The sequence below is a fragment of the Procambarus clarkii genome, chromosome 39 (genome assembly GCF_040958095.1).
Source record: "Procambarus clarkii isolate CNS0578487 chromosome 39, FALCON_Pclarkii_2.0, whole genome shotgun sequence".
NCBI lineage: Eukaryota > Metazoa > Arthropoda > Malacostraca > Decapoda > Cambaridae > Procambarus > Procambarus clarkii.
In genome coordinates, this window is record NC_091188.1 from 34,248,684 (window position 1) to 34,269,321 (window position 20,638).

Here is a 20,638-nt window from a genome sequence, read left to right on the forward strand (position 1 = left end):
GATCACAACCTACAAAATCCTCAGAGGAATCCACCGGGTAGACAAGGATAAACTATTCAACACTGGTGGTACACGAACAAGGGGACACAGGTGGAAACTGAGAACCCACATGAGCCTCAGGGACGTTAGAAAGAACTTTTTCAGTGTCAGTAGTTAACAGATGGAATGCATTAGGCAGTGATGTAGTGAAGGCTGATTCCATACACAGTTTCAAATGTAGATATGATAGAGCCCAGTAGGCTCAGGAATCAGTACACCTGTTGATTGACAGTTGAGAGGCGGGACCAAAGAGCAAAAGCTCAACCTCCGCAAGCACAACTAGGTGAATACATATACCTGTAGCGCCCTCACACATACCTGTAGCGCCCTCTCACACATACCTGTAGCGCCATCTCACACACCTGCAGCTCCTTCAAACACCTGTAGCGCCCTCACACACCTGGAACAGAAAGACCCTTCTAAGTATGTTTTGAACAAATTAACTAGTGCATTCAACTTTAAAATGTCTATACAAGTACAAACATGTAAAGCTGCATTGTAATCCTTAAGTTTAAATACTTTCGAAAGGAAAATGTCGCTTTAGATGTCAGTGAGAGGTTGTGCTAGCTGGAGCTCTAGAGTAACATTATTATTGCAATAATGGAAGGATTAGTGAAGGATTTGGTGAGTCTGGTTGGAGCTCTGATAGCAGAGATGGATTCCCTGCGGGAGAAGGTACGACGACCGAGACTTCGGGAGGAAACGAAAGAGGAGACCAGTGTTGACGAGACCTCATCGTGGAGAGTCGTGAAGGACAGGGGTCTTAAGAAGACCTTGACAAGGCCGCCTACAGACGCCCTAAGGACAGCAAATTCATTTGCCGTGTTGGAGGACGAGTGCTGTGGTGCGCCTGCAGCGAGGAAATCAGCGAGGAGCAGCGGAGCGCAGGCCCCTCAGGCTGCTCAGAAAGTTAAGGAGGTACCGAAGCGAATTTTGGTTGTGGGACATTCCCAGGTGAGGTATTTAGACAGAACGTTTTGTGCCAGAGATAGGGGGAACAGATTAAGGGTTTGCTATCCGGGAGCTGGAATTGGTGATATTGTTGGAAACATGAATGATATTATGACGGGAAATGGGAACAAACCCATTATTTGTATTAGTGCAGGGGGTAATGATGTTGGGCGAGTTAGGAGTGAGGAATTAATACAGAGATTCAGGACAGCCATTGAATTAGTTAGGAGCAAGGGAGGAATCCCGATCATATGTGGCATTCTTCCCAGAAAGGGAGTGGGAAATGAATGGATGTCGAGGGCACTTTTTGTCAATTGCCGGCTGGAAAGATATTGCAAATCAAATGCAATATCTTTCATAGACAACTGGGAACACTTCTATGGAAGAAATTAAATGTATGCTCGTGATGGGGTGCATCTATCGAGGGCTGGGGTTGTTGCTGTTGCGAACTCGTTGGAACCAGTGGTTAGAGATGTTTGTTTGGGTTTAAACTGTTAGTAGATAGTGGTATGGAAATTGATTTAGGGAAGGAGGTAAAAAAAGTTACGTGTTCGTAGGAGAAAAGAATTGGCAAAATGATCAGGGAAAGAAAAGGGCCTCAAAATAACAATTCACTTAGGATATATTACAATAACAGTAGAAGTCTAAGAAATAAAATTAATGAATTAAATGCTCTTGTCAGCACAGAAAAAATAGATATTATTGCACTTATCGAAACGTGGATGAATGTAGAAAATAGAGAACTATTAGCTGAATATCAGATAAATGGATTTAAACTATTTCACACAGATAGATATATTAGACGAGGAGGAGGAGTAGCCATATATGTTAGGGACAATTTGAAATGTAGTCTCAAAGGGGGAATCAAAACTGAGCCACACACACAAACTATTTGGATAGAATTAAACGAAAAAGCAAATAATATTATAATAGGAGTTATATATAGGCCACCAAATTTAGACAGAATGGAAGCAAAGCATCTATGGGATGAAATATCTAGAGCATCTAGATCTAACAGTATTTATGTCATGGGTGACTTTAATTTTAGTGGAATAAACTGGGTGAACAAAACAGGGAATAGTGAAGCAGAAGATTTTCTAGAATTAATTGACGATTCCTTTCTTACACAACACATTAAGGAACCAACGCGGGAAAATAATATTTTAGATTTAGTGTTAACTAACAGGGAAACACAAATTAATGACATCGAAATAGGGAGTGAGCTAGGGAACAGTGATCACAAAGTAATCAGATTTAGCATAGAATGGAATAGACCTGTAGGAGAAAATTCTGTTAAAGTGCCAGATTTTCGAAAAGCTGATTTTAATAGCCTAAGAAATTTTTTGGGTCAAATAGATTGGAAAGTCTTGGGTATGGGGTGTGGGCCGGTCTTGGAGCGAGACATGAACCCGGCGATAGGTGACGTAAAAGGAGATTTCGATATGGATTTAATATATAACTTATTTAAGAATATTCTAAACAAAGCACAGGAACGTAGTATACCATACAAATTGAATAGATCGAATACTAATGACCCAAAGTGGATAACAAATAATTTAAAGAACCTTATAGGTAAAAAGAGAGCTTGGTACAAAAGGATTAAGAATGGGGAAGTCAGTTTAGAACAGGAATTCATACAACTGGTTAGAAATGTTAAAAGAGAGATTAGGAAAGCAAAAAGAAACTATGAAGTTCGCATAGCAAGCAAAGTCAAATCCTAAAGGTTTTTTTCAGTTATATCGAACTAAGACTAGGGAAAGGATAGGTCCATTAAAATCTGAGACAGGTCAAATAACGGATAATGACAAGGAGATGAGTAGTATTTTTAACAAATACTTTATATCTGTATTTACTAAAGAAGAACTTAGCAATATGCCTTCAGCCGAACAAGTCTATGTGGGTGGGGATGAGGACAGGTTGACTAGTTTAGCAGTTACCAGGGAGGATGTAATTAAACAATTAGAAAAACTAAAACCAAACTGAGGGATGAAAATGCTGACCTCAGCTAACCATACTTTCACGTGAAAGAGACAACGCTAAATGAAGAGTGATAAAGAAAAAAATGGCGTTGAAGAAAGTCAGTTGTTTTATATCCAGACAAGAGAGGTTATAAAAGGTGGAACAGAGTGTATAGAACTGGCTGAAAGACCAACTTACATACTAGAATCACATATACAATTATATGCCACAACAGAGCTACAACTACAACAGGCAACACGTAAACTTGCAACAATCAATACTGGTCTGAACAAAACCAATATGTCCTCACATAATGGACCTGCCTGAAAAATTTTCATCAAATTACCTCAAATACAGTAACCTCATTCATATTTGCCAACATTCAAGGTCTAAAAACTGGGATAGAAAAAAAAGCACAGTTCATAAAGGGCCTCTTCGCAGAGTCAAACAGTATTTAGACCTTTCACACAAACCCATGCATGGGAACTCTTGGACAGTGAGATCTGGATAACAATATTATCTATATAGACGTGATGGGGTAAATAGGTCACATGGAGGAGTAGGTCTTTATATAGGAGAAGATCTTATATGCTCTGAGCTTCTTAACTCTCCAAATGCAGTGGTAGTTAATTCTACTGGGAGTAGAGTTAACATCTTTCTATTCTTCTAGTAAGAAGATCTAATAAACTTGGTTATTATTCTAATGAACTACTTAGATTCTGTGACAAATTTTAACTTAACCAGCAGGTAAGTGTCAACTAGGAACGAAAATATTCTAGATGTGAACGTCACCTACAAAGAAGACATAATCAGCGACATTACAATCTTGGATAAAACACACTCAGATCACAAGCTCATTTAAGTGCAAACCAACATCAGTACTTGTAATAGGCCTAAAACTTATCAAACGAGAGAGGTTATTCTTTAAACTAAATTATAATAAAAGGATTGACTGGGAAAAGATACAGGGAACAAACAATTTTCCCATTGAATGTTTATAAGCCATACAAATCCTAAACAAGGCATAGAACAACTAACTTCCAAAAAATATAAAGTCTTTCTGAGACTTGTTCCCGTGTTGAGAGCCAGAAAGAGGACCAACGAAGAAAGAGGACGCAGACGGCACTACAAAAGAAGAAAATAACGAAAATGTTTAAGGAGACAACTATCCCTACAAAGATGGAATAATTTAAACGGAGTTTGAATTAATCTAGCAAAGACTAAAGCAATTATATCAGATTGATGAAATGCAATTACGACAAAGCCATTCAAGAGAGAAAAAATTTCTTTATATATGCGAAATCACAAAAAAACTATGTATTGGACCTTTTTTTTTTCTTTACAAGTGAAGGTTCATACACAGATGATAAAGATATTACTGACACCCCCAAAACAATGATTTCTACGGCTGTTTTTAGGTTTCAGCATTTTTTATTACTTAAACAATTGTTTAGCATCCCAATAAATAGCATGAAAGTGGACGATCCGGATGAACTAATCCACAAGGGCCGTGACGAGGATTCGAACCTGCGTTCGAGAGGATAGACGCAGGTGATATAGATGCATCATTTGATACATCACGCTATTGTGATTTCAGTGTGTATGGAAGATCCGGACATCATCTTTATGCCTGATATCCAAACACATGAAATTATGACTAACTCGAATTTTGCAGATTTTGAAGGAGAAATTAATAACATGGACTCTTACCCCGGGTCCAGACTCGTGTTATTTATTATTTATAAAGACATGCTAAGTGCCAGTAGCACAGTAGGTAGAAATACCTTTGACACAGGGGAGATACCAGATTCGCTGAAATTAATAGGTTTTGCTCCTCTCTACAAGGGAGGAGCAAAACCTAATGGGGTTGGAGGTCCCTGTGCCCTTCTTCACCACTTTCGAGGTCAACCTCGCAAATCTCAGTTCCTGCGACGGCGCTGGAACCAATCGTATTGGCGTATGCCTTTCCATTGGAGACTTTCAGCGCCGTGGAGAGGGGGGACCTGCTGCCTGGGTAACAGCTTCTCCCCCGACTCGACCTACCCTGGCTTTGCGCCCTGGTGAGGCCACTCCAGATCGACAACCAGAACGCAACTCCATAGTCTCCTGAGACTGATGGGTGCCTACTACTAACAAGGGAGGGAGCAAAGCATTGGCAAAGAATAATAGACCAGTGGCACTAACGACCCACATAAACGAATTTGAGTGCGTGATCACGGGTCAGGGGCCAGATTCACGAAGCAGTTAAGCAAGTATTTACGAACGTGTACATATTTCCTCAATCTTTGGCGACTTCGGTAACATTTATTAAAACAGTTTTCAAGCATGAAAACCTCCCAATTAACTGTTGTTATTGTTATAAACAGCCACCTTGTGATTTGGAGCTCATTAACTGTTTAATAAGTGTAAACAAAGCCGCCAAAGATTGAGAAAAGATGGACAGGTTCGTAAGTGCTTGCGTAACTGCTTCGGGAATCTGGCTCCAGGTCTCCAGTTTCCTGGAGACCCATGACCTCCACAACCCAGGTTAACAAGGATTTAGAGTGGAAAGATCATGCATATCGCAGTTACTTGACCACTCCGACAAAATAACCGAGGTATTAGTAGAAAAACAGAGTTCAGATGTGGTATACACGGACTTCACATAGGTATTTCATAAATGTGATCATGGAGTGATAGCACACAAAATGAGGTCAATGGGAATAATAGGTAAAGTAGAACGGTGAATATTCGTTTGTGTGGAACAACACACATACAGAGTAACAGTCAACCAAATAAAATGGAGTTCAAGCACAGCTAGAAGCTCTGTACCTCTACTCAAAGTAAAGTCCACTGTACCACTGCTTTTCCTTAAGTCTTATATCAGATAGACAAAAATTGAAATATTAGGATCCAAATGTTAGTCATGATGAGTTGATTAACAATACACTTCAGGATTGTTACAAAATTATTGAAAGAAAACAAGTTGTTATATTGATCAATAGTTCATATTGTAAATAAATGAACGATTGTTTTCTTTCCCTTTAAACTACTGTTAGACCCCTACTATACTCATTAGATAAAAAAAATCCTGTTTTAGTCTAGCCTTTATTTATAAATTTAAACTTATGGTACTACCTCTTAATTATTCTCTATCTTGCACTACCGTCCTATTGTTCTGGTGATTTGTTTCCTGTAGGAACTTGGCCTCTTTGGAAGTCAGGTTACCTCACAGCTGTTTCTGCTTCCCTCTCTCTCTATCTGCTTCTGCAGTACAGTCTAGCTGCTGCTGCTGCTGCTGCTGCTGCTGCTGCTGCTGGAGACCTGAACATTCGGGAACATTACAGCTCCTTTTCCAATTCTATATTTGTGCGGAAAACCACAGAAACATTAAATCTCACCACTTAAATAACTACGACAGAACAGGTAGTGATGATCCGGTTGAGATGAATGCCAGTTTAAACATATTATCTCTGAACAAATCCCCAAGGGCCGTGACGAGGATTCGAACCTGCATCCGAGAGATCCCCAGATGCTGCTTTAATGGAGCTACGACATGGTCGAGGAGTTGAAACCGAAGTTCAGTAGAACTAACGTGATCCTGCAACCTCTCCGAGGCACAAACCAGGATTTTACACAAGCCGTTCTCCCTCTTGTGTAATGAAGTAAGGGCGAAGAGGGAGAACGGCCTATTGACATAGCTCGAGTGCATGGGGGGAGTTGTGTAAAACCCTGGTTTGTGCCTCGGAGAGGCTGCAGGATCCTGCATGTTCTACTGTTGAAAGTTCGGTTTCAACTCCTTGACCATGTCCCCGACTATCCAAGTGGTTGAGCACCATTCCTTCCCCCCCCTTCCCATCCCAAATCCTAATCCTGACCCCTTCCCAGTGCTATATAGTCGTAATGGCTTGGCGCTTTCCCCGTGATAATTCCTTTCCCTTCCTTGACCATATCGTAGTTCAGTCGATTAAGGAAGCGTCTGGGATGTTCTCGGACGCAGGTTCGAATCCTCGTCACGGCCCTTGTGGATTTGTTCATTTGATGCATCACGCTATTGTGATTTCTATGTGCATATATCCTCTGCATAGGGACCAGGGCCTCAGACACCAGAGGCCGCACATAAGCGTCTAGGTGACAGTAGAAGGAATAGCAGAGAACGGGTGGGGCAGCCATAGTCTAGTTTAGACAGCACAAGAGAGGAGTGCAAACATGAGTGCGCTTTATCAACTCACCAGGAATTGTGAGACAAGTCCAAGGGATGGGAAGGGCCTCAGAACATTAATTTCAGAAGCATTAGATCAGCTGATGCCAATGATCAGCTGCCAGAGTTTAGCATTATACTTGTACAGAAGCGGATTTGCATAGTGACAAGGATAGTCGAGGAATGACATCTTTGGAGTAAAAGTCAGCTTAAATCTTACCTGGAGAGACCTTTAAGCCGTGAATATTAGCCCTGGACGACACGCTATCTATCACAATTTGGAATCTGTTGGATGAAGGAGAAATTGTAACAACGACAGGAGTATGTGTACATAGTGGACCAAGAATACACCAGAGGAAAGGGACAAAGATCGCACGAGAACAATCAGGAAAAGTTTAGAAAGTAATTTAAAATCCTACACGGGGTAACACTTGCATTGTTGAAAAGAGTGAGAAAGCAGCACCAAGTCTCGCTTTAAAGGTACAACTACAGAAAGCTCTCAAGGAAAAATGGGACGTCTGTCGTCACGTCTGTCGCTCCAGCACACTGATAAGATTTTGTCACACTTTCGCAGCTGACAATCACACACTGCAATACCAATACCAAACACTGGCATTTTCCTCCTGTGGGCCTTGACGGTGCCACATACGCCGGTGTTGTGGTCAAGGAGGAACCTGGTCAGCAAGGGATTGATGTAGTTGTTCGTGAATAGAATATGCCAATAGTTCAGCAACGCTTCCACGAGTGTTTTGACAATGCCAGAGAGCCCGTGTGGATCTTCACCTGGTATGTCAACGTCTGTACCCGAATACAGTATCATGTCCATGACTTTACCAGTTTCATAGTCACATACCACGAAAAACATAGTCCAAATCAATGCCGCTTTGATGGGATGTACTGCCTGAACGTAAGTCGTCCCTTAAAGAGGACTAGCGATTCATCAATCACCACATTCTGCCTTGGTACAAAGTAGTCACAGAACTTTCCTCTCATATCACTAAAAATCTTCCGCAGCTTCCAAAGTCTGTCCTGTCTGTCTTCATTATCATTGTTCTCAAAGTGCAGACACCTATCACACGACATGTACCGGTTTAACACAGGGGATGGAACAAGGCTGTTTTTGCTCCAATAATCCTGGATCACGTTTTTCAGAATGTTATCATTATCATGCTAAATGCTAAAACACACATTTCCTCATTTGTCGTGTCTTTCCATCGTGTCATGCAAGAGGCAGGTAAAATGCCCGAGTCAATGAGGCTGTGAGCATATCTGTTCGTCTCTGCAACTTGAAGGTCCATGAATTCCTTGTCAAAATACGCCATAAAACAGTAAATTTCAGCCATATCATCACCTGTATAGGCAAATAACGGTGTCACACCAACATCAATACCATCAAATATTGGAATTTGTGGGACAAAATTTTCACAATCCTCCCACACAAGTACACCTGTGGGTTTGGTTTTAACGCCAACACCATGGCTAACACTAGTACGAGCACCAAAAACACAGCTCCGTCGTCTTGTGCTAGAGCTGCGTATAGGTGTGCAAGAGCTGCTTATAGGTATGCCAGGAGATGAGTGTGTTCTGCGTAGTGTAGGCCTACCATGAACACCTGATGTTGAGGGAACACTGTCGTCATTGACCTCCGGCCGCGTGACACGTTGCTACTTGCGTCGGCGTGTTACTGGGGCAGCAAAACCCCGCCTAGTAACACCATCGCTACTCGTACTCGGTTCGTCAACACTGCTTGTATCGAAGTCTATTTCACTGAAGCCCGAGAATGATTCATCACATGTTATATCCCTAAATAAACTGGCATCAGAGGACACATACGGTGGTGGTGACTCTAGCAGGTGTTGACCCAGGGCAGCGAGGCATGCCGGGTTAGGCGCGTGTACACACAGGTGACCTTTTCCACCTCATTCTCCCACTCACTCGTGTCAGACATCTGTGTTAGGTCTTTATCTGGATTGTAGTCTAAATCATCATCCATCGCTCTCATACAATATGTCTCGTATTTTGTCCTCGGTCATTTTCCTGGACCGCGAGCTCTTAGAGAATGCATCTGACTTGGTTGTTTCCTTGAAACTGAAGCTCCCCACGGCCCTGGGACATACTGGGATTTTTTCAAAATGGCGGACAATCACTGGAGCCCTCAGTCATCCATTACGTACCCGCGTCCCCGCACGCCAGATTTGAATAGTACTCTATACCCAAGAGATCCCTGAGGCACGTTGCACACCAACTGTCGAGCGCCTCAAGGGGCATTGCACAGTGTAGTGGTTAGGGAAGTAGACCTTAGGTTTATTTGTGATTTAGTTAAATTTAGTCTTGGAGAATACTTGTGTTTCATATTTAATCCCCAGGCTGGTGTTTTAAGGATACGTTTTGAGCGTAAATAAACAAACAAATTGGTGACATGGCGAATATCCCATTTTCCTTGAGAAGCCACAAACTTCTTTTTAATTCAGTAAGTAGTTAGTATGTTCCTAACATAACCGTTTTTGCTTGGTATCTAAGGTGCTAATAATTTAGTGTCTGAATTTCCGAAAACAGTGACATTCAATACATGACTAACAACAACGTTAAGGAGGAAATAGACGAGTACAGGCTATAAAGGCTAAAAAGTGCGAACTCTCTCATTCATTACCAACATCAGATCTGCAATAACTGAACTGCAGCGATGAAGAACATGTACAAAGTTTGGAACAAATTTATCTTCGATCTTTCCGATCATCCACAACATGTGTTGGAGAAAGGTATCAACAATAATGAAGGCGACTTAAGATTTCCAACTGATAGGTTTAGCTGCATGAATGGCCCTGATGGCTACTGAACTTCATTGTGGGAGGATGGAGGCATTGGTGAAGTGTGTTGAAACGAGTGGATACGGATTAAAACAGCGGCGTGCTGATTATCAGTTGCCGTATAATAGGAAGGAATGTGAACGCCAGTAACCTCCATAACGACGTCAGTCGACTATACTACCGTGACGGGGTGAGACGCAGGAACAACGTCAGAAGAAACAGCCTATGTGAGGACCGAGGCATTCTTGCCATTCTGTTAGAAACGTTAAATGTGATATCTTCCTAACTGGAAGACAGGTGTGGTAGTTTCAATGATGTGTGATGAACTCTTATGTAGTGGGGAGGGAGAATGAGGACTGTCGAGATGAGGATGAATATTGGCCTGGACGGTCATTGTCTGGTCAATGGGGAGGGCTGAAGACTCAACAAAGTCAGACGGACTAACAACGGAAACAGAAGAGTGAGGAGGTTGAGGAGTAACGCCAATATGGCGGGTAGGGGAGGTCTGGGGAACAAAGGGAGTGTATACGGGATGAAGAACCCACACAGAACACCCCTCATTCAGACCATAAAGGATCAAGAGAAGGGGTTGAGCTGGTGAAGGTCTCTGGGTCTCCAAACGACTTGGAAATCGTTATGAAACTGAGGATGGGAAGAAGGGAGTAGAGAAGTAATGACACAAGCATTACTCATGTAAGACAAGAGGGAGAGATGCTGCACATATCGTCAAGCCAAGGTAACATATATGGTCTGTGTTCCAGGCTGAGGATGGCATGTCCTTTATAGAACACGTATCATCGGGAAAAGGTGATGAAGCAAACATAAGGATGACTGGCACGACTTTATGTGGCCGGGTTCCCAGCATAAGACTCCAAACAGCAACAACTCTACAACACACTGTGGGTTTAAACCCATATTCCAGCACGTACCACAGAGGCGTGGAGAGGGACTATCATCATACCTACATTTTAAACTGTATGGAGTCAGCCTCCACCACATCACTCAGGGACCACATGTGCTGTGTGTACAAGTCTATGGGACGAGCATAGAAGGCAGGCTTACTGTTAGTACAAGACTTTTTATTGTGATATGGTCTTCCTGGATGCATGCAGATTCCCATGACCAGCCAGAGTTACACTGCTAAACACCAACAACCATTGTAGGTTTGAGTTAACACAGACCCGACGGTGAACATGTAATTATCTGTGTGGCACCACAAGTGTTGCTCCTGTCAGTAAATTTATATCTTGCTAACATGACGCATCATTCCTGAATAGCTGATTCTGCATGCCATTTATTTTCAGTGCCAGAGTATCCAGCTTGGAACTCTTGGATACTTCATTGCAAACCGGCAGTGTCAAAAGGTGTTTCCGATTGGTTGTCATAGAAAGTGTTAACACAGGATTTACACATGAATGGACCACGAGACTGATCAATTAGGCCTCCCAGTGTCTCTGACACGACAAAATCTTTGTTCCCACCAATTTAAAATATCGTAACTACCCAACATATCACAAATGTTTTGTAAAAGAAAATGTTGTGTTCATTTGTGTTTGCATTAAACCCTTATATACTGCCTCTCGCATTAGAGCATTCAGCTCTGGGCTCGTCAACCCAGACGACCCCAAATGTGATTCAGTAATTACAGAATATTGATGAAAATACTTGGACAAGTCCTTTAGAGTGCTCTGGTTGCACTGATAACTCACTATCAGAGAATCAGACCCAGTAAATCCAGTGGATAAGGACCAACCCACTAGATCCTTACTCTCCCTGTGCACCCAGTAGCTGTACGCAAAGCTCTCCTAGTTGCTACACTCCAACTACCTATCCTCGACCTCCCACCCATATGCAGATTGGTGACATTGCACACAAATTTATTCAAGGATAGTACATTTCAAATCTTCCTCGTCTATACAGCAAATTAATGTGTATGGAAGAATACTATTGATGCATTGTGGCAATCAACTAATAGCAAACATTTCTGTTTTGATTTGATACGCCTGAAAACCTAATGGGATAAAATATTGACATTTAACTCTTAATATGTCCTACATGTTGGTGAACCATGTTATCACAAAACACTGACCAGAGATGAAGACTACTACTTTATTGGACGAGGGACCATACAACCAGAGCCGTCTTACCACATGGGACCGTGGGGCACTTGCTTGGGGGCCCCACGAGCATAGGACATGTTCATTATGGAAGCAGAATGTTTACATATTTAGGTTTTGGTGCCAGCACACTTATATAATACATCCCTACATCCTGGTGTAAGACCAAATGCTAAATATTTAAGATATATATTTCAACAAGAAAAACCATTTCAGCAGAAATGAAACAGTTTTGAGTAGAGCACAGAAGAGGTAGAGCGCTGCAGGAGGAGAAAATAGGAAACTTCCAAAATTAACATCGTGGTTCAACTCAGATGAAACGACAACCACTCACGATTTCTTCAGATATAGCATCCACTCCTACAATGTCAGCCACTAGTACTGTTCCTTCAGATACAGCATCCACACCAGCAATGTCAGCCACTAGTACTGTTCCTTCAGATACAGCATCCACACCAGCAATGTCAGCCACTAGTACTGTTCCTTCAGATACAGCATCCACACCAGCAATGTCAGCCACTAGTTGTCATTCAGATACAGCATCCACTCCAGCAATGTCAGCCACTAGTACTGTCATTCAGATACAGCATCCACTCCTGCAATGTCAGGCACTAGTTCTGTCATTCAGATATAGCATCCACTCCTACAATGTCAGCCACTAGTACTGTTCCTTCAGATACAGCATCCACACCAGCAATGTCAGCCACTAGTTCTGTCATTCAGATACAGCATCCACTCCAGCAATGTCAGCCACTAGTACTGTCATTCAGATACAGCATCCACTCCTGCAATGTCAGGCACTAGTTCTGTCATTCAGATAAAGCATCCACACCTACAATGTCAGCCACTAGTACTGTTCCTTCAGATACAGCATCCACACCTACAACCATTCCTGCTACCAATCATCCAGTTTCAGCAGACATATAATCATTGCCTGTTGCTGCTGATGGTGACATCTTACAAGAGGAAATGCCCAAATCTGTAACAGTAAAGGAGTTTGCAATTCATGAGATAGATCCGGGGCTATGGAATATTAATGTTACCAACACAATAGGTTACTGGATTCGTAATGGTCCCTCTGTAATAACCCTTGCCCTCTTTTGTAATAATTCTGAGCGCTATCCTTACTTCTCTCTACTCTTTCCCTTCATCCAATACCCCCAGCTTAACACTGTATGTCCAGCTTAACACTGTTCAGTATGACCCCTCACTGGACTGTCACGAATATAAGCTGAATATTAAATGAGGAGGACACAACAAGAATAGAGGTTATTGATTTATAACTAATAATTAGAATCATTAAACACTGCCACCACCTTCCCAAAACATGTCAAAATTATTGTTTTCCCCAAAAAGGAAGGACTAAATAATCAAGGAACTCAAAGGGGCAAGTAAATGAATCTTAAAGGATTAATACTGTAATCTTACTGAACTGAAGGGGGATTCAAGAGCGACTTTAATATTCATAAGATAACAAGGGGAATTAACTGAATACCACTGGAACCAATGTATTTCTCTATAGTAATTGAGCACGTAAATTAAAATCAAATTTGAAAGGTCCTAGCACATCCTAATTAGCAAAATGGGTATCTACTGAGGACATCAAGTGCACAATACCTTAAAACCGCACTGAGGCCAAGTTGTAGACGGCTTGCCTCCCACAGGTCAAGGGGACCTGTGCCCCTCTAAGCTCCAGAACACACTGCCGAAATTTTTTTTTACCAGCTTACCGGTGGAAAGGATTTGCTCCTCCCACAATCTAATACAGCCCCAGGGTTCCACCCATTAATTGGCTATACCCAACCATTTAAAACTAGGGCTGAGGTCTGGTTCTCCAGGGTCAATAAGGACTTGGCACTTATCTACCGCCAATCACCTTCCTTGATCTGCAGTGGAAGGATACATGAAATTCTTGAAGGTTTAGTCAGCTCTCCCAGCTATGCGAAGGGGACACGGTGCCACTGTAGTGGACGACCCGAGCCTGGGGCCCATCAGAGCAATGTTTATGGAAACTGATAAATTATGTTCAACCCCGTCTCCTTCAAGATAAAGGGTAGGGACATTTGAATCGTCTGGTATGGGGAAGGAACCAGTGAGAGGGGAAGAGAGGGAATTGAGAGGTGGATGGAGAGGGAACCGAGAGGGAATGGAGTGCGGAGAGCCTAGGTACCGAGGACCCGCTAGCAAGACCACCCTCAGGTCAACCTGTTGGCCCTTGACAAATGGGCAAAAGGGGGGGAGGAAGAGGGGGGAGACAAATGACGGGCAATGGGAGGGGAGAAAAGGGGAGAGAGGGAGAAGGAAGGAGGGGAGAACCATGATCTGAGCACCAGATCATTACACCTCATCATGACAATCATTACAGCAACCTTTCAAATTCACGCAGAGTGTATAAAACAGTTAGATTAGAGAATATGAAGGAAAGTTATTTATCAAACTGTGTTCAAACGTGAACTGCAGAATGCCGAGTATGTAAAACGTGAATGGCTACTCTATTCACTATCCCAAGACCGTTTGTACTGCTTTGCATGTCGCCTATTGTCCAAGAATAAATGTCTCCTCTGTACATTTGGCGTTCAATGACTGGAAGCACAGAAATATATTGTAGAACAAGAAACTGGAGAACATTGAAAGTGCATGACATCATATTTGATACAACAAAGAAAATGGAAGTGTAGATTCTTTATTACTTGAGCAACATCGGTCAGCAGGATTATTGCCATAAAGTGTTGCCACTTTGTGGGTTCTGTAATTCCCATTCCTGCCTCTAGAGGTTTGCAAATTTGGAGAAAATCAGATTATTGAGTCAGCAAAAAATGAGAACTATTTAGGTATACTAGGGATGCCGAGTGAATTTGACCCTTTCTTGTAAGAACATCTCAATGAATGAAAATTCTGGACAATGGAATCCGTCATATTTATCTGCAAATATTTGTGAGGAATTTATTGAATTACTGGGACAACAGGTTCTATAAACTATAAGAAAAATAGTCAAACTATTATTCAATAAGTGTAGAATCCACTCCAGACATCTTTCACACATAAATTGACATTTACTGTCTGATACAGTAATTAAAGACTGTGAGCCTGTGGAACGTTTTTTTATATTCATCCCCATCTTTTCTCATGGAGCCAAGGATCTAACACTATCGTGGATTTTCTTAATGAGAAAATTTCACTATCAAACTGCTGTGGTCAGTCTTACAATAATACCTCGTATGCATACAATAACGCATAAGATAACATGTGCCATCTTTGTCACCTTTGCTGGACACAACCTGAAATTAGTGAGAGTAAAAGTAGCAGAGTGTGGTCTACAGACTGTCAAATTCTTTGACTGTTCTGCGTATGTATTAATTTTGTGCTGGTTCTACTCATCGCTGGAATGTATTGACATCTTTAGGGAAAAGATTATGGTCAAGTGACACTATGGTCAGCATATTTTGAGGCAGTTCATGCTGTGTATGGGGGTTTTGATAAAGTGAGCAAGTAATTATCAAAAGAAGGCACAATGCAGGGAAAGCTATGTAGCACCGTCAAAAGTGTGGAATATTCAAAAGGCGTTAAATATCATTAAGTATGCAAATACGAGAACAAAAGCGCATAAGGTGAACATCAAAAACATCTGATTCACCAAGGATTCTATTGAGGGACAGGTTCTGCGAGGGAGAGTCGGCAAGCAAGACGCATGCACATTCTAGAAGTCAAGACATTCAACAAGGATATGCACGACCGTAAGAGGGACAACAATTCGGTCAATAAGGAAAATGGCGGCTCTAAGTGCCCGCGAGTTAAACAGATATGGCCAATACGTAACCTCACCAGAGCCGTTTCCCCAATGCCGGTTACGGTGGTAGGAGGAAGGCCACGGGGACGCCAGCCTTAAGAGCACGCAACGTGTTACCAGTAACAGCAGACCAAAAACACTGCCAACGATTGAGGAATGAATAACTGGGTAGAAGTCGGAATAAGGAATACCTATACTTCAGATGGGACAGGCGCAGATAGCTTTCTTGGCGGCAGCGTCCACACACTCACATTTAACCCTTTAACTGTGTATGGCGTATATACACACTATGAGTAACATGTCCCACCGTGCGCATGGCGTATATACATGCCATAGGGTGCCAGGCACCTTTCAAGTGTCCCGTGGTGTAAAGGGGTCACCCATATCGTAGCCAGGGGTGATTGTAAACAGATGCCATCTTGAGAAGAATCTAGTACAGGCCTCCCTTGTTTCCCAGGCCTTAGTTACTGGCCAGACACCTTGGCGAGCGGGAGTCTGCAGCCAGCCCCATGACACAAAAACATGTATTGATAAACTCAAGGCAAACCACCCTGTTCAGGCAAAATGCCCAAATTGTTCCAAGGCACATCATGCCTGGAAGTTGAAATGCCCTGAAAGGCTCAAAAGGCTTCAAACGAACCCCACCACGCCAACAGCGGAGCCGAAACCTCCACCAAAACGAATACCAGCTCCCATGCCCACTAAAACCGCGTGGGGTCTACCCACTCAGGAAGAGGGGGCACACGGCCCTTCACCATCGGCCATGGTGAAGGGTGAGAAGACCTCTGTACAGGACGAAAAGAAAGATGGAGGACACAAGAATCATGTTCAAAGCAGTCGGCCTCCCATTTCATCCAGCAAGCACACTGGGGCCAATAGGAGTAGCAATTCCAGTGTCAAAGTTACCACCGAGAAGGGTCTAAAAGCTACTAGACCCCAAACCTGCACAGCATTAAATGGTGCTCCCAGCTCCCACTGAACTGGACGCTCTCTGGCCAATGCTCAAAACTTTGGTCACTGAGTTGATCGAAAGTCTGCTGTCTTCACATGGAATCAAGCAAACCACAGAGACTCGGAAGACAATTGAGCACAGGCTCAAGAAATTCGAAGATGTAATATCCACACCGTCAAGACAGCAGGGCAGGAGACACCCCCATAAAAAACAGATAGTCCAGCTCGTCGGAAAGCGACATTGATGAGTCAATTTCAGGTCCACTAAGAACCTATACACCAATTGCAACTTCCATGGCGTGTTCATCAGACTCCATGGATACCACGGAATTATCAGCAAATTCCAAGAACCTAGAGGTCTAAAGATCCTGCAATGGAATGCGCAAGGACTGCGCACTAAATTGCAACACTTGCAATGCATAGCAGCAACCAAGGGCATAGACATCCTAATACTACAGGAGAGCTTGCTTCGAGCCGGATTAGAACCTAAAATCTCAGGCTATCGAGGCTTCTTCCTTCCATGGATCAATGGGCAATCCAGGGGATGTGCAATCTATGTAAAATGTGACCTGATCTCCAAGTCCATAACCAGCCCACCCAATTGTGGAGCAGGGACAGAGGTAATGGGAGTTACCATTGAGCTAAGACATGACAAACTTGAAGTGTTCAATGTGTACAGGCCTCCACATGCCGAAATGGATCTCTTATTTGGACACGCGACAACAACAAACACAATCATTTGTGGAGATTTTAATGCCTATCATCGATAGGCACTGGGCTCGAACAGAACAAATGAAGCCGGCATTCACATTACACATCTACTGGACCAGCTTCCAGAAATACAAATCCTAAACAAGAATGAACCTACCCACATCCAAGGAGGCAGATTAGACCTAACCTTCGTTTCAGCCTCCCTAAGAGATGCAGCAACATGGTCAGTTGAGCCCACACTCACAAGCGACCACTATGGGGTCCAAATTGATCTTCAGTTAGACCTACCCACCCCACCTCCGCCTTCATCTGAAGCCTGGAACTTTGCTTTAGCAAACTGGGACCGATTTCAAAACCTCATTTCAGAGTGGCAAAGAAACTATGATCTTCCCGAAGACATTAATCAGGCAGAACAAGAATTTGTCAAAGCGATTCAAAGTGCAGCCAACCACTCAATCCCACTGAAAAAACAGTCCACCGGACACCATAAAGATCATTGGTACTATTGGGAACGTGTCAAAGAACTCAGCCATAGACTCAACAGAACAAGAAAGCTATACAAAATGCCGCCAAGTGACCGCAACAGGATCTTACTTTGTGAGGTCAAGGAACATGTGCATCGAGAGACCAGACAAATAAATGAACAAAAGTGGTTGGAATGGTGTTCACACCTGAATGAACACGCTTCTCTCGGAGAGATGTGGCAGCAAATTCACCGAGCCAAAGGGAATAAAACACCTAAAGCTCCACACCCCAAGGATCCTCAACAGGAAGCCGAAGTACTGGCAACCAGGTTTGCAGAGAGAGCAGCCAGCAATCAACTTCCACCAGATGTATTAGCAGTACAGACCGGACTAGAGGAAGAAAGGTGGCACAGAATCCTTACAGCATGTGAAGAAGTCTCTGACACTAATGCCCCCTTCACACTGGATGAGCTCAATCGGGCTAAGAAAAACTCCAAGGATACATCCCCTGGAACCGACAAAATAACCTATAAAATGATTAGAAACCTCGGCCCAGAGGGAGACGCTGCATACCTTAGGTTAATTAATTTAGCCTGGACTTCTCAAACTAGACCTTTTGCTTGGAATAGAGCAGACATAGTGCCGATCCCAAAACCCAAAGATCCAGCTAATCCCAGGCCCATCTCTCTCCAAAGCTGTGCAGCCAAGACGGCTGACAGAATGGCACTCAACAGACTGGAGTGGAAAATGCCTAAACTGCACCATGATATGTATGCTTATAGAAGAGGGGTTGCCACATTGGAATGTATTACAACTCTGTTAGCCCAGTTGAATGACAGACCAGGAATGCTGATATTCCTGGACCTCGAAAAAGCCTTTGAACTGGCTAGCGCCCCAGCTATTCTCTGCTGCCTCATTGACAAAGAGGTCAGAGGCAACCTGCTCTCCTGGACCAAAAACTGTCTCAAACAGAGAAGCAAGAGTAAAACTTCATGGCACAGTCTCTGAGTACAAAAGACACGAAAATGGTATACCGCAAGGGGGTATTCTCAGCCCTGTTCTCTACAACTGTTTAATGGAAAGAATAATGAGGTTGAAACTTCCACATCACTGCAGGCTGTTAAACTACGCGGACGACTTTGACATCATAAAAGGAAGGGATGCGGCGCGCCTTGCACCCAAATGCTTAGACTGCATCAATAAAGAGGCAAAACAGATTGGGATCAAACTCAACCCCTCAAAGTCAAAGGCCATGCCCATAAAAATAGCGAAGCCCAACATCCAACTTACAGTACAGGGTCAACCAATTGAATGGGTCGACACCTATCAGTATCTAGGAATCATCCTGGACACACACATGAATTTTAATGCTGAGGTCACTTACTTGAGAGAGCGAACTGCGGCCCGGACGGCAATTCTCAGGTCGCTAACCTCCCTTTCTGGGAGGAGCCAATCTGCAAGTCCTTCGCACATACTATGTACAGGCAGTCAGATCAGTGATCGATTATGCCGCACCCTCCCCTTGCCAGCCTTAATGTGTCTCTCGTTACTGTCACAACTGCCCTCCCCCTCCTCATGTCAGCCTTAATGTGTCCTACGTTATTGTCACAACTGGTCCCCCCCCTCCCCTTGCCAGCCTTAATGTGTCTCAGGTTACTGTCAAAACTGATCCCCCTTCCCTTGCCAGTATCTATGTGTCCCCCGTGACTGGCAAAACTGGTCCCCCACTCCCCTTGCCATCCTTAATGTGTCCATCGTTGCCGTCACAACTGGTTCTCTTCCCTTGCCAGCCTTAATGAATCCCCCGTTATTGTTACAACTTGTCCCCCCTTCTCGTTGCCAGCCTTAATGTGTCCCACGTTAATTTCACAATTGGTCCCCTTCTCCTTGCCAGCCTTAATGTGTCCCCCTTTACTGTTACAACTGGACCCCCTCCTCTTGCAAGCCTTAATGTGTCCCCCATTACTGTCACAACTGGTCCCCCCTCCTCTTGCAAGCCTTAATGTGTCCCCCTGTTACTGACAGTACTGGTCCCCCCTCCCCTTGCCAGCCTTTTTGTGTCCCCCATTACTGTCACAACTGGTCCCCCTCCCTTTGCCAGCCTTAATGTGTCCCCCGTTACTGTCACAACTGATCCTCTCCCCTTGCCAGCCTTAATGTGTCCTACGTTCCTGTCACAACTGGTCCCCCCTCTTCATGTCAGCCTTAATTTGTCTCAGGATACTGTCACAACTAGTCCCCCTCCTTTTTTGCCAGCCTTAATGTGTCTCCCGTTACTGTCACAACTTGTGCCCCCCCCCCTCCTCTTGCCAGCCTGAATGTGTCCCCCGTTACTGTCACAGCTGGTCCCCCTCCTCTCCTTGCCAGCCTTAATGTGTCTCCTATTACTGTTACAACTGGTACCCCTCCTCTTGCCAGCCTTAATGTGTCCCTCGTTACTGTCACAACTTGTTTCTATTCCCTTGCCAGCCTTAATGTGTCCATAGTTATTGTCACAACTGGTCCCCTTCTTTTGCCAGCTTTAATGTGTCTCCCGTTACTGTCACAACTGGTCACCCCCTCCCCTTGCAGCCTATTGTGTCCCCCGTTACTGTCACAACTGGTCCCCGTCTCCTTGCAGCCTAATATGTCCCCGGTTATTGTCACAACTGCTCCCTGCACCCCATTGTCAG

At 43.5% G+C, this 20,638-nt stretch overlaps 1 long non-coding RNA gene across 1 annotated transcript in view; it reads right to left on the reverse strand.

Moving 5' to 3' along the window:
* Nucleotides 1–20,638, reverse strand: part of LOC138372775 (uncharacterized) — a 416,811-nt gene that overhangs the window by 129,224 nt on the left and 266,949 nt on the right. Inside the window, exon 3 of the long non-coding RNA XR_011230959.1 lies at nt 381–439. This is a non-coding gene — a long non-coding RNA (uncharacterized lncRNA). The remainder of the gene's footprint in view (nt 1–380; nt 440–20,638) is intronic.